This window comes from Rhinolophus ferrumequinum, chromosome 8, assembly GCF_004115265.2.
Source record: "Rhinolophus ferrumequinum isolate MPI-CBG mRhiFer1 chromosome 8, mRhiFer1_v1.p, whole genome shotgun sequence".
NCBI lineage: Eukaryota > Metazoa > Chordata > Mammalia > Chiroptera > Rhinolophidae > Rhinolophus > Rhinolophus ferrumequinum.
Window position 1 is genome coordinate 92467119 of NC_046291.1, and position 25995 is coordinate 92493113.

A 25995-nucleotide genomic window follows, 5' to 3' on the forward strand; every position below is an offset into this window, starting at 1 on the left:
CCTTCTCAAACTATTCTAAATAATTCAAGAAGACAGAAGGCTCCCAAGCTCATTTTACGAGGTCATCTTAACTATGATTCCAAAACCAGACAAAAACATTACAAAAGAAGGAAACTATAGGCCAATATCCCTTATGAACATAGATGCAAAAAGCCTCAACATAACCTTAGCAAACCAGATTCAGCAATACATTGAAAAGATCATACACCATGATAAAATGGGATTTATTTCTGGGATGCAAGTTTGGCTTAATATCTGCAAATAAAGTAATATGATACACCACTTAAACAAAATGAAAGATAAGAATCATATGATCATATCAATAGATGCAGAAAAAGCATTTGACGAAATCCAGCATCCATTTATGGTAAAAACTCTTGGCAAAGTCGGAATAGAGGGATTATATTTCAACATAATAAAGGCCATCTATAACAAACCCACAGCTTACATCATAATCAATGGGGAAAAGCTAAAAGCATTCTCCTTAAGATCCTAAACAAGACAAGAATGTCCCCTATCACTATTGTTATTCATAGTATTGGAAATCTTAGCACAGCAATCAGACAAGAAAAAATAAGCATCCAAATTGGAAAGGAGGAAGTAAAACTGGCATTATTTGCAGATGATATGATATTATATAGAAAGAACCCTAAAGATTTCACCAAAAAAACTATTAGAACGAATAAATGAATTCAGTAAAGTAGCAGGATACAAAATTAATATTCAGAAATCGGTTGCATTTTTATACACCAATAATGAACTGTCAGGAAGAGAAATTAAGAAAACAATCCCATTACAATTTCATCCCCCTCTTCCCGCAAAAAAATACCTAGGAATAATTTTTTTTTAAGATTTTATTAGGGAAGGGGAATAGGACTTTATTGGGGAACAGTGTGTACTTCCAGGACTTTTATTTTCCAAGTCAAGTTGTTGTCCTTTCAATCTTAGTTGTGGAGAGTGCCGTTCAGCTTCAAGTTGTTGTCCTTTCAGTCTTAGTTGTGGAGGCCACAGCTCAGCTCCAGGTCCAGTTGCCGTTGCTAGTTGCAGGGGGCGCAGCCCACCATCCCTTGCGGGAGTCGAACTGGCAACCTTGTGGTTGAGAGGATGCACTCCAACCAACTGAGCCATCCAGGAGCTCAGCGGCAGCTCAGCTCAAGGTGCCGTGTTCAATCTTAGTTGCAGGGGGCGCTGCCCACCATCCCTTGCGGGACTCGAGGAATTGAACTGGCAACCTTGTGGTTGAGAGCCCACTGGCCCATGTGGGAATCGAACTGGCTTCGGAGTTAGGAGCATGGAGCTCTAACTGCCTGAGCCACTGGGACGGCCCCCTAGGAATAAATTTAACCAAGGAGGTAAAAGACCTGTATTTGGAAAACTAGAGAACACTGAAGTAAGACATTGAAGAAGATATAAATAAATGGAAGGACATATCATATTCATGTATAGGAAGAATTAGTATCGTTAAAATGTCCCAAAACATCGCTACCCAAAGCAATCTATAGATTCAATGCAATCCCTATCAAACTACTAATGGCATTTATCACAGACTTAGAACAAATAGTCTTAAAATTTATATGGAACCACAAAAGACCCTGAATAGCCAAAGCAAACTTGAGAAAGATGAACAAAGTTGAAGGTATCACACTACCTGATATCGAACTATACTATGAGGTGTGATCAAACAATACAGTGAATGTTTTAAAAAAAATTTATTATAGTAAAAAACACATTACCATTAACCCCCCTCAAAACACTCCCCCTTGTTTGGAACACACTTATCCCATCATTCTTTCCACTTTCTGAAGTTCTGGAAGCCCTTTTGCATGAGTGTCTTTAGTTGTGCTGTCATGGCTGCCTCGATGTCCTGAATCATTTTGACTTTGGGGAAGAGCCAGAAGTCACACAGAGCCAGATCCCATGAATAAGGTAGATGAGGACACATCATAATGTTTTTATTTAACAGAAATTTCTGTATACCAGAAGCGATATGTGACATGGAGCATTGTCATGATAGAGGATGATTTACAGCACACTTTTAAAACAAATCTTCTCTCAACCGTAGCTCACACCCAACTGACTGCGTTGAACAAGTTGAAACTTGTCACACACCCTGTTACTAAGGTTCGAGGCGCTGCTTCCTATATTGAAGATCCCTGCCTGTCCACTGGATGGCACTCGGCAGCAACATTCACTGTATTTTTGTGATCACAACAAAAAAGCTCCGTGTTACACATCACTTCTGGTACAGCAATTTCTGTCAAATAGAAACATCATGGTGTGTCCTCATCCACCTTATTCACCAGATTGGGCACCGTGGGACTTCTGGCTCTTCCCTAAAGTCAAAATGATTTAGGACATCGAGGCAGCCACAACAGCGCAACTAAAGACACTCATGAAAGAGGACTTCCAGAACTGCTTCAGAAAGTGGCAAGAACGATGGGATAAGTGTGTTCGAAGTGAGAGGGAATATTTGGAGGGGGATCAATGGCAATGTGCCATTTACTGTAATAACTTTTTTTATTTAAACATTCACTGTATCTTTTGATCACACCTCATAGCTCTCTGCCGTCTACATTTCTGTCTAAAAGCAGGGTATAAATTTCCCTTTGGAAATAAATAAATGGATTTTAAATAAATTATAATGTAAATAGTATAATTTAATATATATAATATAATGTAAATAAAGATAATGTAAGTAAATAACATGAATTTCCTTTTGCAAAGGTGTCTCCCTCTCCTGTAGCAGGAAGAGAACTACTCCAGAGACAGGTGGCAACTCTTATCACCTGAGATGACTCTTATCTGCATAGCAAATCTTACTAAACAGACCTTGTTTACCATACATTTTCTATCCTCCTTCCTTTAACTTATTCCCAGAATCCTCAAATCCCTTTTCCTTTGTCTAGCCTCTGCTCCACACTTTATCACCCTGTTAAAATGACATGCAAGCCCCGATTTCTAACTGCCTCCCTGAGTCACATTTGTTTATGAACTACTCTGCATAGGTATGTAATTAAATATGTTTTTTTCCTCTCCTTAATCTGTTCTTTATCAGTTTAATTTGCTGGCCTCAGGCACTGAACCTAAGAGGGTAGAGGAAGAGCTTTTCCCCTCCTTTCCAAGTTATCAACTCTGAAATTATAAATTATCCTTTTTGGCTCTCTGAACAGCACCATGGCAGTTGGCAAGAACAAGTGCCTTACGAAAGGCAGCAAAAAGGGAGCCAAGAAGAGAGCAGATGAACCACTTTCTAAGAAGGTGTGGTATGATGTGAAAACACCAGCTATGTTCACTATAAAAAACATTGAGAAAACACTAGTCACAGTAACTCAGGGAACCAAAATCACATCTGATGATCTTAAGGATTGTGTTTTTGAAGTGAGCCTAGCTGATCTGCATAATGATGGAGTTGCATTTAGAAAATTCAAGGTAATAACTGAGGTTCAGGGAAAAACTGCCTGACTAATTTTCACGGCATGGATCTTACCTGTGACAAAATGTGCTCCATGGTCAAAAAATGCCCAACCGTGATTGAAGCTCATGTTGATGTCAAGACTACCAATGGTTATTTGCTTCATGGATTCTGTGTTGGCTTTACTAAAAAACGCAGCAATCATATTCGGAAGAACTCCTATGATCAGGATCAACAGGTATGCCATATCTGGAAGAAGATGATAGAAATCATGACCCAAGAGGTGTAGGCAAATGACTTGAAAGAAGTGTTCAATAAATGGATTCCAGACAGCACTGGAAAAGATACAGACAAGGTTTGCCAATCTATCTCTCCACTCCGTAATGTCTTTGTTAGAAAAGTCAAAACGCTGAAGAAGCGCAAGTCTGAACAGGGAGAACTCATGGAGCTTCATGGTGAAGGTAGCAGTTCTGGAAAAGCTACTGGGGATGAGACAGGTGCTAAAGCTGAACAAGCTGATGCGTATGAGCCTCCGGTTCAAGAATCTGTTAAAAATTCAGACTTTTCATGGTGACAAATAAAACCTGTTCCTGATGTTAAAAATAAATAAATGGGGCCGGCCCGGTGGCTCAGACGGTTAGAGCTCCATGCTCCTAACTCCAAAGGCTGCCGGTTCGATTCCCACATGGGCCAGTGGGCTCTCAATCACAAGGTTGCCGGTTCAACTCCTCGAGTCCCACAAGGGATGGTGGGCAGCGCCCCCTGCAACTAAGATTGAACACAGCACCTTGATCTGAGCTGCCGCTGAGCTGGATGGCTCAGTTGGTTGGAGGGCGTCCTCTCAACCACAAGGTTGCCGGACTCCCGCTCTCTGCAACTAGAAAAAACGGCAACTGGACCTGGAGCTGAGCTGCACCCTACACAACTAAGACTGAAAGGACAACAGCTTGACTTGGAAAAAAGGCCTGGAAGTACACACTGTTCCCCAATAAAGTCCTGTTCCCCTTCCCCAATAAAATCTTAAAAAAATAAATAAATAAAAAATAAATGAGTACATACATACATACATACATACATAATCTTATAAGTAATAAAAAGGAGAATATTTTATACCAAAACCTGTAGGATGCATAAAAGCAGAAAAGAACAAAATATATGAGTTAAAGTTATTTCATTGCTAAAGAAGACAACAAAGAAAGATCATATATAAAATAATTTAATTTTCATATTAAGAAACTAAAAAAAAAATAGCAAAATAGACCAAAAGAAATAAGGAGGAAAGGATTAATAAACATTAAATTGAGACTAATAGAGTGGAAAACGAAGCAAAGGAGGAGGAAGTAGAGGAGGAGGAAAGCAGCGATCGATAAATCCAAAGTAGTACTTTAAAAAGACCAGTAACATAGATTAACTTCTTATAAACCCAATTAGGAAAAAAGAGCACATGTAGAAATATACAAAATAGGACTGAGGAAGGAGACATAACCACAGAGATCATGTGGCTAGAGTGGAGAGGTAGACAGGGGTCAGACCACCTGAGGCTTTATAAGCCATAGTAAAACTTTGCCTTTAACTCTGCTGAAATGGGAAGCCATTGGAAGCTTTTGATCCTGTTATGACCTGACTTACAAGGTGTGATCAAACAATATAGCGAATGTTTAAATTAAAAAAAAATTATTACAGTAAAAGACAAATTGCCATTAATCCCCTCAAAATACTGCCCCTCGCTTCAAACATACTTATCCCATATTCTTGCCACTTTCTGAAGCAGTTCTGGAAGTCGTCTTTTGTGAGTGTCTTTACTTCATCCTTCACCATGACAATGATCCGTGTCACATATCGCTTCTGGTACGGCAATTTCTGTCAAATAAAAACATTACGGTGTGTTTTCATCCACTTTATTCACCGGATCTGGCACCGTGCGATTTCTGGCTCTTCGCCAAAGTCAAAATGACCATGAAAAGTAAACGTTTTGAATCGATTCAGGACATCGAGGCAGCTACAACAGTGCAAGTAAAGACACTCACGAAAGAGGACTTCCAGATCTGCTTTAGAAAGTGGCAAGAATGATAGGATAAGTGTGTTTGAAGCGAGGGGGAATATTTTGAGGGGGATTAATGGCAATGTGTCTTTTACTGTAATAAATTTTTTAAAAGGTTTAAACATTCATTGTATCGTTTGATCACACCTCTTACATTTTAACAGGATCACTCTGTTTTCTGTGTTGAGAGTAAACTGTATAGTAGTGGGAGGGGCAGAATTGGAGGTAGTTGGATACAGATGCCAGATATCTGTGTGGCAATGGTCAGAGTGAGAACTAGTCCATTTTTAGAACATACATTTGAAGGAACGGCCAATAAGATTTGCAGGTAAATTGGAAATGGTCTGTGGGAGAAAGAGAGGAGTCAAGGATAATTCCTGGTATTTTGTCAGAGCACCTGGAAGAAGAGGGTTAAGTATGAACTGAGAAATAGAAGATGAGGGGAAGTCCTATTTTGTGAGAGATCATGTGCTTAGTTTTACACAGTGAGTTTGAAATGTCTATTAGTTATCCAAGTAAAAATGTCGAGTAGGCAGTTAAATTTATGGGTCTGAATTCAAGTAAGAAGTCTGCGCTTGAAATATAAATTTGGAAGATAATGTACAAACAGAATTTGTCTTAGTTCAGGCTGCCATAACAAAATACTATAGGCTGGGTGGCTTAAACAGCAGACATTTATTTTCTCACAGTTCTGGGCTAGAAGTCTATGAGTCAGGTGCCGGCACGATAAGGTTCTGGTGAGAACTCTCTGGCTTGCAGATGGCTGCCTTATCACTGTGTGCTCAGATGGCCTTTCTTTTGGTGCTGGCACTCAGAGAGACAGAAAGGTTACTAATCATACCAGATTAGGACGCAACCCTTATGACCTCAATTAACTTTAGTTACTTCTTAAAAGCCCAATTTCTAGATACAGTCATATTGGGGGTTAAGGGTCCAACGTGTGAATTTGGGGAGGGCACAATTCAGTCCATAGCAGTATCTAAAGCCATATGACTGGATAAGACCACCAAGAGAGTGAGTATGGATGGAAAAAAAAATAGTTCAAGAACTGAGTCCTGGACACACAACATTTAGAGGTTGTAAAGATGAGGAACAAACAGCAAAGGAGACTGAGAAGGAGAAACCAGGGAGAATCCACTCACTTTGGAAGGCTGGCAGTATTGATTAAAGCTGCGTATAAGTTTATCTATGATCCAGCAATTCCACTCCTGAGCATTTTCCCAACAGAAATAAGGGCTTATAACTACCACATGACATTCATGAGAATGTTCATAGCACCTTTATTCAAAATAGCTTCAAACTGGAAACAATCCAAATGTTTATCAACCATATATAAGTAGTGCAACTAAAGACACTCATGAAAGAGGACTTCCAAAACTGCTTCAGAAAGTGGCAAGAATGGTGGGATAAGTGTGTTTGAAGTGAGGGGGAGTATTTTGAGGGGGATTAACGGTTATGTGCCTTTCACTGTAACAAACTTTTTTTATTTAAACATTCACCGTATTGTTTGATCACACCTTGTATTTCAAGTGAAAATTAAGTTGGAAGGAAATTCTAATTGAATATGGCAGCCGGAACACCAGAATTTATCTTTATTTCAACTGGAAACATCACTAAACAGTTAATGAAAGGATCAGAACTGGCATAAATCCAAAAGACAAAGAAATAGGGAAAGAAGATGACTACCTATCAGAGATATCCACAAAATTTAGAAAACCAAAAAGCAACAGACAAAAGATACCAAGCATTACACAGAGAAAGCTGAAACCTACACCTGGTTTCAGGGAGGGCCAGTGGGTAGGACAGTCCCAGCGGCCTCAGGAATAAGAGGTGACAGCCAGGGGGAGGGTTGGATGGGACTGACCGTGGGAGACGGGAGTGGTTGTTGTAAGTCTGTACAAACGCAAGGTATACCCCACAGAACAGTGCCTGCCGTGCCATTTCGTAGCTATTTTCATAAAGATTATTAATGAATGAGTGAATGGGTAGAAGACCAGCTTTCCTTTTTGAACTGAGGACTCTCTGGTTGCACTGTCAAATGAGAAAGCACCAGAGAATTTTTCCATGAAGAGGCAAGGCCAAGCTGAACTGAGCTTTGTGGCATCAGGGCATTTGGGCTCAGGGGTTAAGTGCACTTAAATCCCCATCCTTTGGCAATGCTCCCCACCCCCTCAGGGCCCCACAGGAAGAGCAGGAAGAGAGAGTTGGGAAAGAGGGAGGAGGAAGCAAGGGTGGGGGTTGGTGAGCTGCCGCTTCTGTGCAGACCTCAGCATTGACCTGTCGGCTGGACGAAATAATTCTCCAGGTAGTTCACCAAAAGAGGGAAAAGAAAAAGAAATAAAACCACCAACGCAGTATGAGGACGCACACCTCCGGCCGCACACCTCTGGCCAGCTGCCCACGTGCACAATGTGCCCCCTTTCCAAGATCGCGCCCTGTACAAATAAATCCCTCTCCCAGAAGGGGCTTTTCCCATCTGTGGAAGCCTCCAAGGCAGTGCCCAGGACTGCAGACACCACTGAGGCTCACTCTTCCCCCCTTGTCTCTGCTGCAGGAACCAGCCTCCCTCATCCAAAGCCACCCGCTTCCCTTCCTTCAGTTGTGTGGAAAGGGGGACACTTAGCACTGCACCAGGGTCTGTTTGTCTAGGTGCACGAGTGTCACAACCCCTGGCACCTAACAGCTAGTTCTGCTCCCATCTAGGAGGATGCACATTTATTAAACCCCCACGTGCTTAACCTACACTGATTGAGTCCTCTCAGCAAGCCTGTGAGGAAAGACCATCATCCCCAGTGCTCTGAGGAAACGGGGGCTCTGAGAAGCTGAGTAACACTCACAGGCCAGTCTCTGCACCCAGCACCGTGCCAAGAAGTCACACAGGCACTGTCCTCTTGATTCCACAAATGCGGACTGTGCTTCCTCTTTGCAGGGCATGGGCTAGATCTGGGGATATTCCAAGATAAACCCGTTTCCTTTTCTTCTTTCCAGGAGTTTCCTCATCTTGGGGGAGTTGGAGAGTAGCAATTGACTACAGAGCAAAGTCAGAGAAGGGTCACTGTCGTAGGAGCACAACGGAAGGTGAGCGAAGTTCTGGTTGAGATGGCGGAAGGAGTTCAGAGGCCTTTCGAAGGAAGGCGTTTGTGCTGGCTCTTGTGAGAAAGATGTCTCCAGGCACTTGGGGAGGAAGCAGCCCCCATGTGGGGGCCCTGGCCTGCGGTGGCCAGCCACGCCAGTGGTGGGCCGCCTCCGAGCCAGGAGCCAGTGAGGGTGGGGCTTGCCTCTGGCCAGGAGCGGACAAGGTTTCACTGCACACTTCTCTGTAATATGTGGGTTTTAAACTCTGTTCATGAATTTCCTCTCCAAAAATGCTTTTAAAAACTAGACAAATCTGTGAATTTTTAGAATGTGGTGTATATATATGGATATATATAAATCAGCCTTCAAAAGGAAGGACATTCTGTCATACGCTCCAATAATGGATGAACTTGAAGATATTAAGCTTTGTGAAATAAGCCAGTCACAAGAAGAAAAATACTGTGTGATTCCACTTGTATGAGGAACCTAGAGGAGTAACCTTCGTAGAGACAGGAAAGTAGAAGTGTTGCTAGGGTCTGGTGGCAGGGGGGAGTGGAGAGTTAGTGTTTAACCGGTACAGAGTTACAGTGTGAGAAGATGGGAAAGTTCTGGAGATGGATGGCGGTGGCACAACCATGTGAATGCACTCAGCACCACTGAATTGTTCATTTGAAAATGGTTAGAATGGTAAACTTTATGGTATGTATATTTTACCACAAAAGACAAAAATAATGAAAGATGTGCAAGAATACTGCGTTGTGGGCAGAAGCACCCAATCTGAGAAAAGAACTACCAGCCTCCGATCCTGGTGTGAGATAAAACCCACTTAGAGGACAGTTAGATGAGATTTAGGAAACATTCTCAACCAGAGACACTTCACTGAGCAGCTTTGGTTAACCTTAATGGAGAGCATAGGTCTCCATCTATCTTTCTTGCTAAGAAGAAAATAAGCTATAGGCTGGAGGCCAGATTGAAGATACATAGCATGCAATTTTTTCATCATTGTCTTAGCCAGATTTCCTTAACAACAAAAAAGAAAAGAAGAGCACTGCTTTGTCATTCAGGCTGCATGACTAAGGGAGCCATTAGCTGGGAAATGATGTAGGAGGAGAGTGAGCAGGTGTGGGGAAGGTGAGGTGAGCCCTGGTGGTCACTCGGTGTGTGCCCGCAGCGTGCTGGTGGGAAGGTGCTCTGTTCCCACCTTTACTAATGCTCACCAGGCAGGTGTCCTTGTTTCAGCTTCTTTACAGTGAGTAACAGGCTTGGGGCAGGGAGGGTGACGCCAGGCCTGTCCACCCCAGTGTGGATGCCACGCTGTGTTTAGGATGCCAGTGTGCCATCTCTGACAACGCGGCCACAGGCAGATGGGTAGTGTGGAGCTGGGAAGGTGAGAGTCCGAGGAGCAGTTTCCTGAGTTGGGACCCTGGTAAAGCCACAGGCACGGCTAGGCCCTGAGAACAGGTGAAAAGAGGAAAGAGGAGGACAGCTGAGGACAAGCTCTGCAGGAAGACCTACATTTACAACACCCCCCTGCCATGGGAGCTGCTGCGCTGATCGGAGCTCCTCCTGGAGAAGTGTACACCCCAATGTTCCCAATTAAGATCTGGGCCCTGCCGAGCACCTGCCCAGCAGCTGACTCCGGGGCCTCCACAGCCGCACGTGGTTCAGGAGTCCACAGGGCAGGAGGCAGCTCACAGTGACCTCGTTCTAAATCAGGCCGGCTCCACGGATCCCTGTCAACACTTGAGACTGCACTTGGAGGAGAGGTACACGCCACCTCCCCTGGAGAGAGCAGGAGCGTCTCCGCTGAAGCACAGATGCCAGCCAGGCTGAGCCAGCGCAGGGAGGCCTCCTGGCGGGTCGGTTTGGGGTCTGGGGTTTGGAGCAGGGAGTGGTCTGCAGTTCCCAAGCTGGGGGAAAACCGTCCAGGTTTCAGTGAGGCCACTTCCCAGCTCTAAATAATCGAAGCACCCAGAAGGAAGGAACCAGAGGATTCTGCCAATTGGTCTGGAGACTGGGAAGAGGTCCCACGGTTATTAATAACCCCGGTTATTAATGTGTTCTGGGAACTGATTTCATGCACCAGACAAAGGGATTAAAAAGTTGCTGTTGAAGGCAAAGTCGTTTCAGCCGAAGCTCCACACTGTTCTCCCAATAAATGAGCATTTTTCTCCAAGGGAATGCTTAGAGCTGATTGGCCTCTTGACAAATATGGTGAACTGGGAGCTGTGTGGTTGACTGGCATACCTTATATTCATAGTGTACTTTCTGTGGGCAGCGCCCATTTCAGTCGACTCTGAGAACGGGGGTGAAAACAGGTTTTTATGTGGCTTCAGGGAAACAGCTGAGAGGACGGAGCCATTGGAGCAGGGCCTGAGGACTTAGCAGCCTGTCCTACGGGAATCCTGGAAGATAAAAACTATGATAATCAATCCTTGCAAAGTTAGTGCAATGCACTTCACCTTGTTCAAGAGCTGCGGTGATGCTGCGTGTAAGGCTGCTCTTTTGCATGTCTAGGCCTGCTTAGGAAAGAGGCCGCAAATACACAGATGGGAGACCTGAGAGAGTGTCAGAGAAACAAGCTTCCTGTGGAAAGACTGTTAGAAAGGTCTGTTCTCTTCACTCACTTACTAAACTCTGAGCGGGAGGGAAGAGTTTAGAAACTGTAAATCAAGAGGGAAGGGGTCTGTGCTCCAGAGGATTTACATTCCAGCCAAGGGGACAAGAACATCTCTGCCTTGACCCCTCCTCCTCCACTGATGGGGTCCTCAGGCCCCAAAGCAGGGTCAGCAGCAGGTCTGTGGTGGGACAAGAGTTTTCTTGTAGCTCTGTGACTTGATCACTGTTCAACTGTGGTCAAGTCCCTATTTCCTCTGTATACTCAGTGCATTCAACACATTCAAAGGTAAATTTCTTTGTCCCTTTCTTGCAGCCAGAAAGTAGACCAGAGGTTTGCTAACTATCTCTTAAAGCCATCCACCTAGAGTAGTACAAAAGCCACCTAAACAGTCTTTTGTCCCTTTCCATCCATTTTCCTCCTGCAGGAAGAATGATTTTATTAATGTGCAATCTGAGATAGCTAACATTAAAAAGACTAATATACCAGTGTTGGTGAGGATGTGGAGACACTGGAACTTTCATACATTTGGGTGGGAATGCAAAACTTTTCAGCCACTTTGGAAAACAGTTGGCAGTTTCCTAAAGGTAAAACACACACCTGCCACATAACCCAGCAATCCCACATCTTACCCAAGAGAAATTAAACATGTCCACACGAAAACTTGTACTTATTTTTCACAGAAGTTTTATCCATAATAGCCAAACACTGGAAACAACTCAAATGCCCATCAACTGGTGAGCAATTGTAGTTATGTACACAAGTACCACTTAGTAATTAAGTGACATGAGTAACTGACGTACACAACACGGATAAAACCCGAAAGCGTATATGCTCAATGAGAAGCTAGACACAGAAGGCTACATGCTATATGGTTTCATTCGTATAAAATTATGTTTCAGAAGCTCATCAGTGGTTTGCTCAGGGCCAGGAGTGGGAGAAGAGGGTTGGTTGCAAAGAGTCACGAGAGAACTTTTTGTAGTGATGGTGGTTTTATAACTGTATATATTTGTTGAAACTTGTTGACTTGTTAAAATTTTAATTGGTAAAATGCTGTATATAAGTACATGAATAAAGTTTATTTTAAAAACAAATAAAGGCATATAATAATGAAAAAAACCCACAATCTGGAAAAGGTTAAAGAAACGATAGCAGATTGAATGATGTGGAGAACTTAGACCAGACCTGTAGGAGGGAGTTCCACCCAATACAGGCTGTGGTTGGCATGGTGTGGGAGAGGCAGCCCAGTGCGTTATTCTTCTAAGGCTGTGCTTCTCAAATTTCGGGCATCTGGACAGCTTAGGGAACGTGGCAAAAATACAAAGGCCCAGGCCCTATCCTGCAATGAGCTTGGGTCTCTGCTTTTATTAGGCTCTAGCCACATTGGGCTTCAGTTGTTTCATCAAAGTCACCCTGCTTCTTCCTCCTCAGAGCTCTGTACACTGTCTCTCCTCTCATGGAATGATTGAACACTTTTCTGATCCCTGAGATGGGTTCAGTCTGCCTGTTATATGCCCATGGGTTACTATACTTGCCTTTCATAACACGCGTTACCTGCATAATTGCTTGTGTGGTATCTGTCTTCTCCATTGGACAGTAAGCCCTGTGCGGGCTGGGTCACCAGTGCTCGGAACGGTGCCTGACACACTGTTAATATATCTGGTCTTTAATCAGTATCCTGAGGAGATGCCCAGGGTATTCGGGAGGTTAAGGTCAAGAGTACGGCCCAGTGGGGTAGAGCTAAGTCAGCCCTCTCCTTTCAAAACCAGAGCAGCTGCACATTTAGGCTAGTCTTCTCGGTAACAATACAGGTGAGTAGTGGGTTTCCTGGTAAACTAAGCTTTGAAACAAATCTCGGCATGGGGTTTGTCTTCCAAAGCATAGGTTTTCTCCACATGTCTGGACTAGGGCCCCATGGGGGTTGCCCATAGCTATGGCCTTCCGATAAAGACCATGAGTGCAGAATTTTAAGATCTGACCCTCCAGCTTATAATTCTCTGTGAAAATGAGGGGCAGAGAAGAAATTAAAATTACAATGAGAAGTCTCTAAAACACCCCACTAGGATGACTAACATTACAAAGACTGACTATACCAAGGATTGGCAAGGATGTGGGACGATTGGCAATCTCATACCCTGTGGTTGGAAAGACGGGACAGTTTGGCAGTTTCCTACCCAGTTAAAATACACGGATCATCTAACCCGGAGGCCCCACTCCTAGGTAGTTACCCAAGAGAAAGGAAAGCGTATATTCAATCAAAGCCTTGTACATGGATGTTTAGAGCAGCTTTACTAACGATAGTATAAAACCGGAAAACAGTCCAAATGCCCATCAGCTGGTGAAGGGATAAACTGTGCTGCATCACCCAGCAGGACACTGTGCACCAATGAAAAGGACAAACTACTGGTATGTAAATGATCTTGAACACGTTAGGTTCTGTGAAAGAAACAGACAAAAACGAGTGCATGCCGTAGGCGTCTGTTCATATGAAATTATAGCATAGGCAAACTTTGGGGTTAGAAATAAGAGTAATGGTTGCCGGGAGCCAGGGGTTGGGGGAAGAGATTGGCAGCAAGAGGGAATAAGGGAACTTTTGGGGTGATGAAAATATTCTGTATCTTGATTGTGATGCTGGTTGCACAAATGTATGCATTTGTCCAAACTCATTCAACTGTACGCTTAAAATTTTAAAATTAGATAATTATAATTTTATTGTATGCAAATTATATCTCGATAGAGCTGACTTTTTGAAATGAGGGACAAGGACAGTTAAGTGCTTTTACAATACCAAGACAGGAAAAATCAATTTACAGTTTTGTTCCTTACTGAAATGTAGAATTTAGCCATTCCTTCATTATGTGGTTGGAGGTAACAGAAAGTAGACAGAACATAGGGCTAGGGGTCCGACAGACTCAGAGAATGTTTTCTCACTTACACACAAGCTCTATGACCTTGAGCCAGTTGCTTTTTAGTCTATCGGAGCCTAAATTTGCTTGTCTGTATGGTAGTTTTCCATTTAAGAAATAAAATAAAACTCATATTCACACATACATGTTTTATTGATCCGTATATGAGATAACTATGTTAAAAGCTTCCCCCAAGACTATACCTGGTATGCAGTTTCAGTAATGTCAACCTCTCCAGCAACAAGTGCCATAAATAAAGTAATATTTAAGTCTATTTCATTTCTGAGGAACATGTGGAAAGCTTCAAAGCCCTGGAAAGCAGAACAAATTTTTAATCTTCCCTGAAAACATGGCTTTTGGGAGGAAAAACACATGAAAACGTTGCCACTGGCCTGAGTTGTCTGCTTAAAGAATGTGCCGGCTGAATGAATGTGAGGTTGCTATAATATCCGAGAACGCCCTTGCTTCTGGACTCAGTATGGGGCTGGGGGGGGGGGTTCTGGGGCAGGGGCGGGAGGGAAGCAATTACTTGCAAGCCCAACTCTCTGCACAAGTGATTTTTATGACCTCCCACCCTCAAGCTGTTCAAATGAAGGGTCAACATCTCTGCTGGTTAGTAGGAAATTCTTCACTGACACATACCTGCTTGGTGATTTGTTGGCCATTTTTCCATCTAGCAGGCAGCTGTGGGTAATGTTTAGCCAGAAAAACAGAGGCTAAATTATGCAAGCCATGTTTACAATGTAAATAATGCTGTGTTGAGCGGGGAGAAACTCCCCCCAGTCACACTGGGGGTGGCCCGAGAGTATATACGGGCTTCTCTGTGTTTCACTCGCAGAACAGGTGTCCACCAACCCTCCCCCCACCCCACAGGCCTGAGAGCCCTTGCTGTCAGCTGGTGGGGACTTTTGGAAGTGCTGTTTGAAGGTAGCGGCACCTGCTAACAGGACAGAGTGAGGTTTCTATTTCCTGAGTTTACTGGGCTGAAAGGAATGTCCTCTGGCCCACAGCAGCCCCTGCACTCCAGCCATGTCAGCCTGGCAGTACCAGGGAGGACTTGGAAGCTTTCTTCTGTCCCAGCACTCATCTCCAGCTCATCTCTGATAGTACAATTTCCAATGCTGTTTGTTACGATAAGACTTTACTTTTTTAAACTTGCAACAGTTTCAAATCTGCCAGTTTGGGAAAATCTGTCACCTGTACTAATCAGCACATTTTTGGTTGTCTCTGGTAGAAACTTAATTCAAACTGATTTAAGGGAGGAAAAAAAAGGAAATTATTGGTATTCGGTTGGTGCAAGAGTAATTGCGATTTAAAAGGTTAAAAATAATTGCAGAAACCGCAATTACTTTTGCACCAACCTAATACATCTTACTGAAAAGTCCAGGGGATATTGGGCTTGGCTGGAGTAAGGGATTCAAACAAGCATGTCAGGAATGCATCTTCTTTCATCTTTTTGTTCAGCTTTCCTTTGGGTTGGCTTTATTCTCAGGCTGGAGCTCCCTGTGGTGATAAACAGGCCACCAGCAGCTCCAGGATTGCATGCGGGGAGTTCAGAGGCCCTGTGGAAAGACTGCCCATTTCCAGTTGTTCTAGCAAGAGTCTAAGGGAAGACGCTCGAATTCTGTAACATGCTTGTCCCTGGGCCTAGGCCTCGGGGCCACCTGCAAGACCCCAGGGTGGAGTCACTTCATTCAAATCACATGGGTTGATAGTGGGGAGAGGTGGTAAACTCAAGGAAAATTGGGGAGCTAATGCACAAGGGACGGATACTGGGCAAACAAAAGCAACACATATCTGCCTCAATCCTTTTTCTGTTTCTTAATAATTTCCCAGCATATTGGCTGTTTGTGTTCTGAATCTCAGGCCCTCCTTAACACCCCTCATGGTATCAGCTAATTTCCTCGCTTGCTTTCCTCCTCCCCAATTACCTACTAGGTCACTTCTCCCACTTATACTGTCACTAGTCACCCACATATGACATATTCACTTGCTGGGCATTTCCTGAGTACCTATTCTGTGCAGTCGATTGCTAAGTATGGAAGAGGGGATGAGAGTGGCACAAAGTTAAACAAGACCCAGTCCTAAGGAGACAGACAAGTAAACAGTCACTACAGTGGGGTGTCCCCTGGCTCCTGGCAGCTGATGCTCACTTTTTTGTGTTCTCATTATTTGTACCTCAGAATGGCTCTCTGGATCTTAGACTCTGATCTGTGATTTGGATAGGCTGAGTGGCAGAGGGGTGTGCTCATGGCAGGTGAGGCTTTACTCAGCACTAGAGAATGGCACCGATGCTCAGGCCTGTGTGGTCTCAGATCTCTCCCTCCCTGGGGCACAATGGGGTCAAGCAGAACTGTTTTCCCAGTGAAAATGTACGGTGAAAAGGAGTCAAAAGAAGAACTCCAGAAGTTAGGACAAGAAAACCTCAGAGATTGGCAAACTCAGTGTCTTCTTTCCCTGATCCAAGCACCCAGGCTCAGTGAGCAAGGGGAAGGGGGTTGGACCATGAGAAGCCAGAAAGTTCCTGCATGGCCTGAAGAGGACCCGGATCCCTGACTTCCTCCCCCGATCTCCTGCCTCTACTAGCACTGGAGCCCAGGCTTTATGTAATGTATGTCAATTGCATTTCCTAAGAGGGAAAAATTAATCTAGTAAGAAAAAAAAAGGCAATGCCTTTGGTTTACAGAGTATCATTTCCAAAAAAGGATGATGAGTTACTGAGAAATATTTCCATTATACAAATAGAGAAAATAAGAAAATAGTAAGTAGCTAATATTGACTGGAAGAAATGGTGTGCTGGGCATTAAGATAAAAGACAGAGCTAAGCCGGGAGCCATGGGGCACACAGAAGGGGCACCCACAGTAGTGTAGGTGCTCAGCATGGATAGATTGTAAGCGACTGTGTCATAGTTCATTGAACCTGAGACCCCTGTGGATTGTAAGACTCCATCATTTTATGTACCTTTAAGAAAAAAAGCATTCTAGGACATACAGAAGAAGCCACCGCAAGACTCACAGGAGGGCCACAGAGGTGGAACAGGCTGGTTCCACACCTGCATGTGACCATTAACAAACAGGAGGGGTATTTCAGCTGTGGAGCTACCCCTGGAGGAGCAAGGGGCCCCGCCCCACACCGGGAGGCTCCCCAGCCCACGGATCCAGTGCCAGGGAGAGAAGTCCCCAAAACTTCTGGCTGTGAAAACCAGCAGAGATTGTGGCTAAATGAGATGGAGGATGGCTAGAGTCCCAGACACCCCTCTTAAAGGGCTTGCACATGGACTTACTCGCTGATGGACTCACTCACTCTGACCTCCAGTGCTGGGTAAGCAGCTCAAAAGTCACCAGGGACATATGGGGAGGAAATGAATTGTTTGGTTGCAGGGCAGGGGCGGAAGGGACAGCTTTCTCCTGGAAGGAGGAGCTGGTGGAAGCCATTGTTTCTTGTTGAGCCGTCCCCATTCCCAGCATCCATTTACAGGCAACCACCTTATCTGTGTCTCCATCAACCTGGCTAACACCTTTCATTTGTCCCGCCTTGGTGATTCTAAGACTCCACTCCACCCAAATTTGGGCACACCCAAGCCATTTCCAGTGGATTTTCTGTACATATGGCCTGTCTTGGCTCATGCTGGGACTTTCCTAAAATGTCTTAAAGGCTCACAATACCCAACCAAGCAGCATTTGGCTTCAGCTGGTCCTATGCCTCTGGCTGGGCAGCTCCTAAGCCAGGCACTAGCAACAGCCAGACTTGGTTGGCTGGTTGGCCTCTTGAGAAACCTCCAAGCTCAGTGCAGGCAATAACCATTTATGGATTGCTTTGTGACTCATGCCAGGTGACCCTGGGCAATGCACAGGCTTCAGCTGAACTTGACCAGCAGCAGGTCTTCTCCCAGAAGGCCCCAGGAATGGCACCCCTGGTGGCCATCTTTGGACTCAGCTGAAGGCATCCCCTGGCCACCTCCAAGGACAACACACTCAAAGGGCAGGAACCAGAGTCCTTCTAAAGTGAATCTTAGTCCATAGTTTCAGTGTCTGCACAACAACTCCTCCACTGTAGTCACAGCCAGTCCTCACAACCAATCAGTCTGAGGATCAGTCCCTATCATTGGTGTGTAAATAGCAACCAAGTCTCAACAACAACCCACACAAGGGACACACCTTGAGCACCTGGCTCAGGTGACCAGAGAGACTGCGCCACTGGGTTCCACAAAACATCTACTACATAAAGCCACTCTACTAAGAGAAAGAAAAACTTTACCTAATACATAGAAAAAACACAGGGAGGCAGCCAAAATGGGGAGACAAAGAAACATGTCCCAAGTAAAAGAACAGAACAAAGTTCCAGAAAAACATAACTAAACAAAATGGTGACAAGCAATCTACCAGACACAGAATACGAAACACTGGTTGTAAGGAAGCTCAATGATCTCAGGGAGAACTTTAACAAAGAGATAGGAAACATAAAAATGGAGATATAAAACATAAAAAATAAACAGTCAGAAATAAAGAATATAATAACTGAAATAAAGAATACATTAGAGGGAATCAACAGTAGATTAGATGAAGCAGAGAATCTAACCAGCAATTTAGAAGTTAAAGTAGCAGAAAATAGCCAATCAAAACAGCAAAAAGAAAAAAATAAATTTAAAAAATAAGGATAGTTCAAGGGGCCTCAGGGACAACATCAAGCATATCAACATTCACATCATAGGTGTACCAGAAGGAAAAGAGAGACAGAAAGTATTGAAAACCTATTAGAAGAAATAATGATGGAAAACTTCCTTAACCTGGGGAAGGAAATAAACATAAAAGCCCAGGAAGTACACAGAGTCCCAAACAAGATGAACGCAAACAGGCCCACACCAAGGCACATCATAATTAAAATGCCAAATGTTAAAGACAAAAAAGAATCTTAAAAGCAGCAAGAGAAAAGCAGTTAGTTACCTACAAGACTGTCAGCTGATTTCTCAACAGAACTTTGCAGCCCAGAAGGGATTGGCAGGGAATATTCAAAGTGATGAAAAGCAACGACCTCCAACCAAGATTACTCTACCCAGCAAAACTATCATTTAGAATCAAAGGACAGATAAAGAGCTTCCCAGACAAGAAATAGCTAAAGGAGTTCATCACCACCAAACCAGTATTACAAGGAATATTAGAGGGACTTCTTGAAAAAGAAGAAGGAGGAGGAGGAGGAGGAGGAGGAGGAGGAGGAGGAGGAGGAGGAGGAGGAGAAGAAATGATTAAAAAAAATGAATAATAAAATGGCAATAACTACACATCTATCAACAATTACTTTAAATATAAACGGGTTATAAGCTCCAATCAAAAAATAAGGTGACTGAATGGATAAGAAAACAAGACCCTTACATATGCTGTCTACAAGAGACTCACTTTAGATCAAAGGACACACACAGACTGAAGTAAAGCAATGGGGAAAAAAATATTTCATGAAAATGGAAACAAAGCAAACAAACAAACAAAAAAAACGCTGGGGGTAGCAATACTTATACCAGACAGAACAGACTTGAAAACAAAGGCTATAAGAAGAGACAAAGCAGGACCCAATAATCCCACTTCTGGGTATTTATCCGAAGAAACCCAAAACGCTACTTCAAGGGGACGTGTGCATCCATATGTTTATTGCAGCATTGTTTACAATGGCCAAGATGTAGAGGCAGCATGGGTGTCCATCAATGGAAGAATGGATAAAGAGGAGGTGGTATTTCTCGGCCAGGGAACGAAATGGGTTCTCGCCATCTATGGTGGCATGGATGGACCTGGAGGGTATTGTCTGCTGTAGAGTATGTCAGATAGAGAAAGACAGATGCCAATATGATTTCGCTTATTTGTGAATTCTGAAGAACCAAATAAACAAACAAACAGAAACAACCTCAAGCCAGCAAACATTTTGACAGTTACCAGATGGGAGGGAGGTTGGGGGTGGGTGAAAAAGAGGAAGGGATTAAGAAATATAAGTCGTAGTTACAAATAGTCATGGCTAGTTAAAGTAAAGCATAGGGAATCTAGCAATCCATGGTAACAACTATATTGCTAGGTGTGTACTAGACTTCCATGGCAATCACCTCTTAAATTATATAAATGTCTAACTACTATGCTGTACACTTGAAATTAATATAAATATACTGAATGTCAACTGTAACTGAAAAATTTGGAAATGGGGGTAAAGTGAAGGGGAATAAGAGGTTCAAATTTCTAGGTGTAAAAAAACCACAAGGGTGGGGGGGGTAGCGGCCCGGTGGCTCAGGTGGTTGGAGCTCCATGCTCCTAACTCCGACGCTGCTGGTTCGATTCCCACATGGGCCAGTGGGCTCTCAACCACAAGGTTGCCGGTTCAATTCCTCGAGTCCCGCAATGGATGGTGGGCAGCGCCCCCTGCAACTAAGATTGAACATGGCACCTTGAGCTGAGCTGCCTCCCAGATGGCTCAGTTGGTTGGAGCGTGTCTCTCAACCACAAGGTTGCCGGTTCGACGCCGCAGGGGATGGTGGGCTGCACCCCCTGCAACTAGCAACGGCAACTGGACCTGGAGCTGAGCTGCGCCCTCCACAACTAAGATTCAAAGGACAACTTGACTTGGAAAAAAGTTCTGGAATTACACACTGTTCCCCAATAAAGTCCTGTTCACTTCCCCAATAAAATCTTTAAACAAACAAACAAACAAACAAACAAAAAAAACCCGTGGGGATGTAATGTACAGCATAGGGAAGATAGACATAATATTGTGATAGTGTTGCATAGTGTCAGGTGGTTACTGGACTTGTCATGGGCATCACTTCTTTAGGTATATAAGTCCTGAATAACTATGGTGTACCCCTGAAACTAATATAATATTGTATGTTAACTATGTTAAATAAAAATCTTGAAAGAAGAAAGAAGAAAGAAAGAAAGAAAGAAAGAAAGAAAAAGAAAGAAAGAAAGAAAGAAAGAAAGAAAGAAAAGAAAGAAAGAAGAAAGAAAGAAAGAAAGAAAGAAAGAAAGAAGAAAGAGAAAGAAAGAAAAACTCTGTCCATAAAACTCTCGTACACCATTGTATGAATGTCTATGGTCAAATTCGTGGCATGCAGATAGAACTTCTCAAGTGAGAGGAAGAAGAGTAAGTACCAAAGATCCCTGGTTAAGGGCAGGCCAAGGACTTAAATAGGAGGAATCATTTATGTTACACGAGTTTTGATGTTAATCATCTCAGAACTTTGGGACAGACTCCGTAGCAATCACAATAAAACTATGGTTTTCTGAGGCTGGGTCCTTGTTGTCTTGTTGCCTCTAATGGGATCCTCTTTCTTAATCTGTCTATGACTGTCTCACATATGTAATTAGGGATTAGAGGAATGATGCTTTTCAGACCAACAAGCAGCACAAAAATGCCAGAAGGAAAATAAAAAGAACATCCTGTAGGACAACGTCAAATTTTTCTAAACTGGAGCAAAATATGAGAAACTGATACGTAACTTCTAGAAGTTTCAGTGCTGAAACATCTTGCTATAAAAATAAATTAAAATGTAATGAGAAGAAAGATGTTGGAGCTCGGCTAATCTGGGTTCGGATCCTGACTCCAAACTTAAAGCCAGAGTCCTAAGCAGAGTTAATGTGCCAAGGAATAATGAGGGCAGTAATAGCTTCCAGAACAGCTGGAGGGCTCCAAGCTTCTTACCCTTGTGCTGCAATATGGGAAGTATCAAGTTACTGCTGATGAGGGGGTCGCTTTAGCCTGATTTGACTCTTCTTTCATTATTTAATTGTTTAATTCACAATAAAGTAACTTGTATAAACTAAAAGGATAATTATATAATTTCAGGGCTGAAAATAAGCTTCGATATCCTTTTCGAAGTCCCTGCCACGTTGCTAAACCCAATGGTGTATTTTCAACCTTCATTTCACTTGACCCTTCAGGCAGCGTGGGGCCCAGTTGATCACTCTCTCCTTGGTAACTCTTCACTTGACTTCCCGAATCCCTCCCACCTAGCTTTCCTCCCACCTCACTGTATATCCTGCTTTTGCTGGTTCCTGCTCATTGTCCAACCTCTAAACATAAGACTGCTCCAGGGCACTCGCTCCTTTGTGAGCTCGTTTAGTCTTGTGGCTCGGCCCTGAGTTTATGAGTCCAGCTGGACTCTCCTCTGAACTTCAGACTTGTATCACCAGCTGCACACTCGAATAGGCATCTCAAACTTGACCATGTCTAAAACGTAACTCCTGATCTCCACTCTTCCTTCAAACATCTTCCCACAGTCTTCCTCAATAAATGCACCTCCGTTCTTCTGGTTGTTCAGGTCCAAATCCCTGGTGTCAAACTTGACTCCTCTTTTTTTCTCTCCCACACCCATTAGCAAAATCATAAGCATATCTTGTTGGCCGCCTTCAAAATACATCCAGAATGTGAGCACTTCTCACTTCTTTCGCTTCTATCTCCCTTAGTCTAACCCACCATGGGAAGACTGCAATAGCATCAACTTCTTCCTATGTGTCTTTACAATCTATTCTCAGTACAGCAGCCTGAGCAATCCTTTTAAAATGTACATCAACCAATGCTCCCCATCTCAAGGTTTACAATGGTCTCCATGGTCTTGCCCCATCTGGCCTGTCTTTACTTTCCCTCTTTGCTGAAGACCTAATCTCCTCCTACTTCCTTCCTTGCCGACTCTGCTTCATTGGTCTCCTTGCTGTTTCTAGAAGAACAATACCTGCCCCCACCTCTGGGCTTTGCACATACTGTTCCCTCTGCCTGAAAAGCTTTTCCTCCAAGATCTCTGCATGGCTCCCTTCCTCCCCTGTTTAAGAGGTCTCTGCTCCAATGTCATCTTCAAAGTGAGGCCTTCCCCATCACTATTTTGTACACACCCCCTTAAAATGACAATCCCACTTCCACCGCTAGAAGTCCCTGTCCCCTTTTCTTGTTTTATTTTTCTTCACAGCACTTACCACTTTCTGTCATAATACATATTTCTCTTATTTCTTTCATAATTGCTTGTCTCACAATACTAGAATATAAGCTGCTTAAGGACTGGGAATTTGCTGGTTTTGTTCTCTGATAATCCCAGTGCCTGACACTCACAAATATGTTTTTAATAGATTAATTAATGAAACAAATATAATGTGCCAGCATTTTCCTAATCCTGGGGATATAACTACGAAACAAGACAAAGCTTTTGCCTTTAGAAATGTGGGTACTTGGAGTGGGCTGGGGACACAATTAGAAACAGATAATGAAGGGGAAAGCAGTCTCTTTATTCAAGTGAGGAGTGGCAAGGGCTTCCTGAGGAGGCGTCATCTGGGGGATTGAGACACTGGGGAGATCAGCTGCTGCAGACGCCGAGGTGGGAGAGCCCTTCTCTACTGTGACCGGCAGGGGGCCGCTGAAGCAGAGCGAGCAACGTGTGGACAGAGACTGACTTCTCACTTGATACCTCCTGGAACCGTTTGAATTTTTGTTCCTTTTTGTACGTATTCCTTATTCAGGTAATCAATTAAATTTAAAAAATAAAAGAAAAAAGTCATCAGGAAATCATAAATAATGAGCTAGATGAGTGACTTTATGCCTTTATATGGCTAGTTCTACATTAACACCAAATCAGATAACTGGCTACACCAAAATTTGGGAGTTATACAATATTCATTTACTAGTTTGAAAATTACGTTCACGAGCTCACCCTACAGAAACTGCTACATACCTCATTGCTGAATGTCACTACGGTCACCTTCGAAGTACTCCCCTTGGGAAGCTATGCACTGATGCCAGCATCTAGTCCGCCCTTCAAAGCAATTTTGGAACTCTTTCCTGGAATGGACATCAGAGCTGTCATCGTATTACCCTTGATGTCCTGAATGTCATCAAAATGTCTTCCTTTCACTATTTCCTTTATCTTTGGGTAAAAGAAAGAAGTCATTGGGGGCCAGATCAGGTGGGTAGGGAAGGTGTTCCAATACAGTTATTTGTTTACTGGCTAAAACTCCCTCACAGACAGTGCTGTGTGAGCTGGTGCATTGTCGTGATGCAAGAGCTCCTTGGTGACCATTTTTGCACACACCTTTCTCATGCCAGATTTTTAGTTAAGATTTTCCTAACTGTTTCTCTATTGATGTTTACTTGGTCTGCTATGCTTCTCATAGTCAGCTGACAATTTGGACGCACAATTCGACGAATTTTTGCTATGTTTTCATCAGTTCAGCTTGTTACTGGCAGCCCTGACCTCTCTTCATCAGTGACGCATTCTCTCCCCTCAGAAAAACGTTTGTACATCACTGTTTTTCATGGCATTATCCCCATAAACATGGACTAACATGTCTCTGATTTCACTTCCACTCCTGCAAGTTTAACAAGAAATTTAATGTTTGTTTGTTGCTCTAATTCAAGCTCAGACATTCTCGCAATGGCACACAAAAACACACAACAATAATAATGAACACCACTCAGCAAGACACCGCCACACGTCGACACGAACACAGCTGTGAGACACTGATATACCAAGGTTATGAAACCTTACTGACCTGTTTGTACAGTGCTGCCAATGTAAGCGCACGGTGGCAAGTTCGCGAACTTAATTGTCAGACCTTGTAAACTACAGTTTGCAATTTTTATTATACCAGGCATGCATTGGCAATATTTTAAAAAGCTAATGAGAAAAATAGCTGCAATATTTATCACCTAGCTAAGTGATAGAAGAAAAATTGACACATTCCTTCAAAAAAAAATTTGCCAATGATTATCCTGTATCACTGCCAAAAAATATTTGAATAGTTTCTCTTTTGGACAGATAATTAGGATTTTTCATGGTTTCTTTTGCAAAACTTCTGCTTCCCTCCAAACCAGTGTTTTCACCCTTGCCTTTGGAACACTCAAACCACAGAAGAACCCGTGAATGAAGCTGCAGATAATAGCATACTCATGGCACATTTGCTATGGAAACTATGTTTGGCAAGTATCAAATGTCTGAATTTCTTTTCCTGGGCACGGTAGGGTTGGCAGCATTTATTTATAAAGGGAGACTCTATAACTGGCCACTTATCAGCACAAAAAATGTAACATCCATAATACCACTGCAATTCATTTCCTTCTTTCTTTTAGCACAAATAGAAGAAGAGCTGGCCATCGAGATGCTTGGTAAGCAATTAAATGTAAAAACAGATTGGTTACTAGAACTGGAGAAATTTGTAGACAGGTACTGTGTTTCCCCGAAAATAAGACCTAGCCAACAATCACCTCTAATGCATCTTTTGGAGCAAAAATTAATATGAGACCTGGTATTATATTATATTTTATTATATATATTATATTATACCCAGTCTTATATATATACAAGACCCGGCCTTATAGTAAAATAAGACGGGTCTTATATTAATTTTTGCTCCAAAAGACGCATTAGAGCTGATTGTCCGGCTAGGTCTTATTTTCGGAGAAACATGGTATGTAAAACATTCTATAAACTGGATCAATGGGACTGTAATTCCTGACCCAAGTTAAGCCCTAACTTCCCAGTTATGGGGGTTTTTTGTTTGTTTTTGAGAGAAAAAAGGCCAGAAATGTATCACTTGAATATAACTTAAAAAATAATTCCAAAATGTTGAAATTTGCTAATTTGAAGTAGAAAATGCCCCATATTCTAAGTCCAGTGTTGTATTTTGTGCTTATAATTCAGAGCTCAAAATAAAAAATAAAACCTGAAAGAGCACAGAGGGGAAAAGAGGAAATATTCTGAACACTACGGGCTAAAGATGTATTTAGAGTTGATATGGTAAGAAAAAAAAGTTCTCTTATATGAACTTTTCTTTTTTAAACAGAGCCATCAAATTCTAATATACACTGGGGAACACCCAATTATAAAACTGTTTGCTCACAATTATTGCCACAATTAACCTAAGTTATATTTATTCATAACTACATGCAATTACATAAGCTTAAAACTTTTCATGGTTCATGTCATCA

At 42.9% G+C, this 25995-nt stretch overlaps 1 pseudogene; it reads left to right on the forward strand.

The window, feature by feature from the left end:
* The first annotated feature begins 3174 nt into the window (after positions 1-3174).
* LOC117025594 (40S ribosomal protein S3a-like) lies at positions 3175-3986 on the forward strand (annotated as a pseudogene).
* The last annotated feature ends 22009 nt before the right edge of the window (positions 3987-25995 follow it).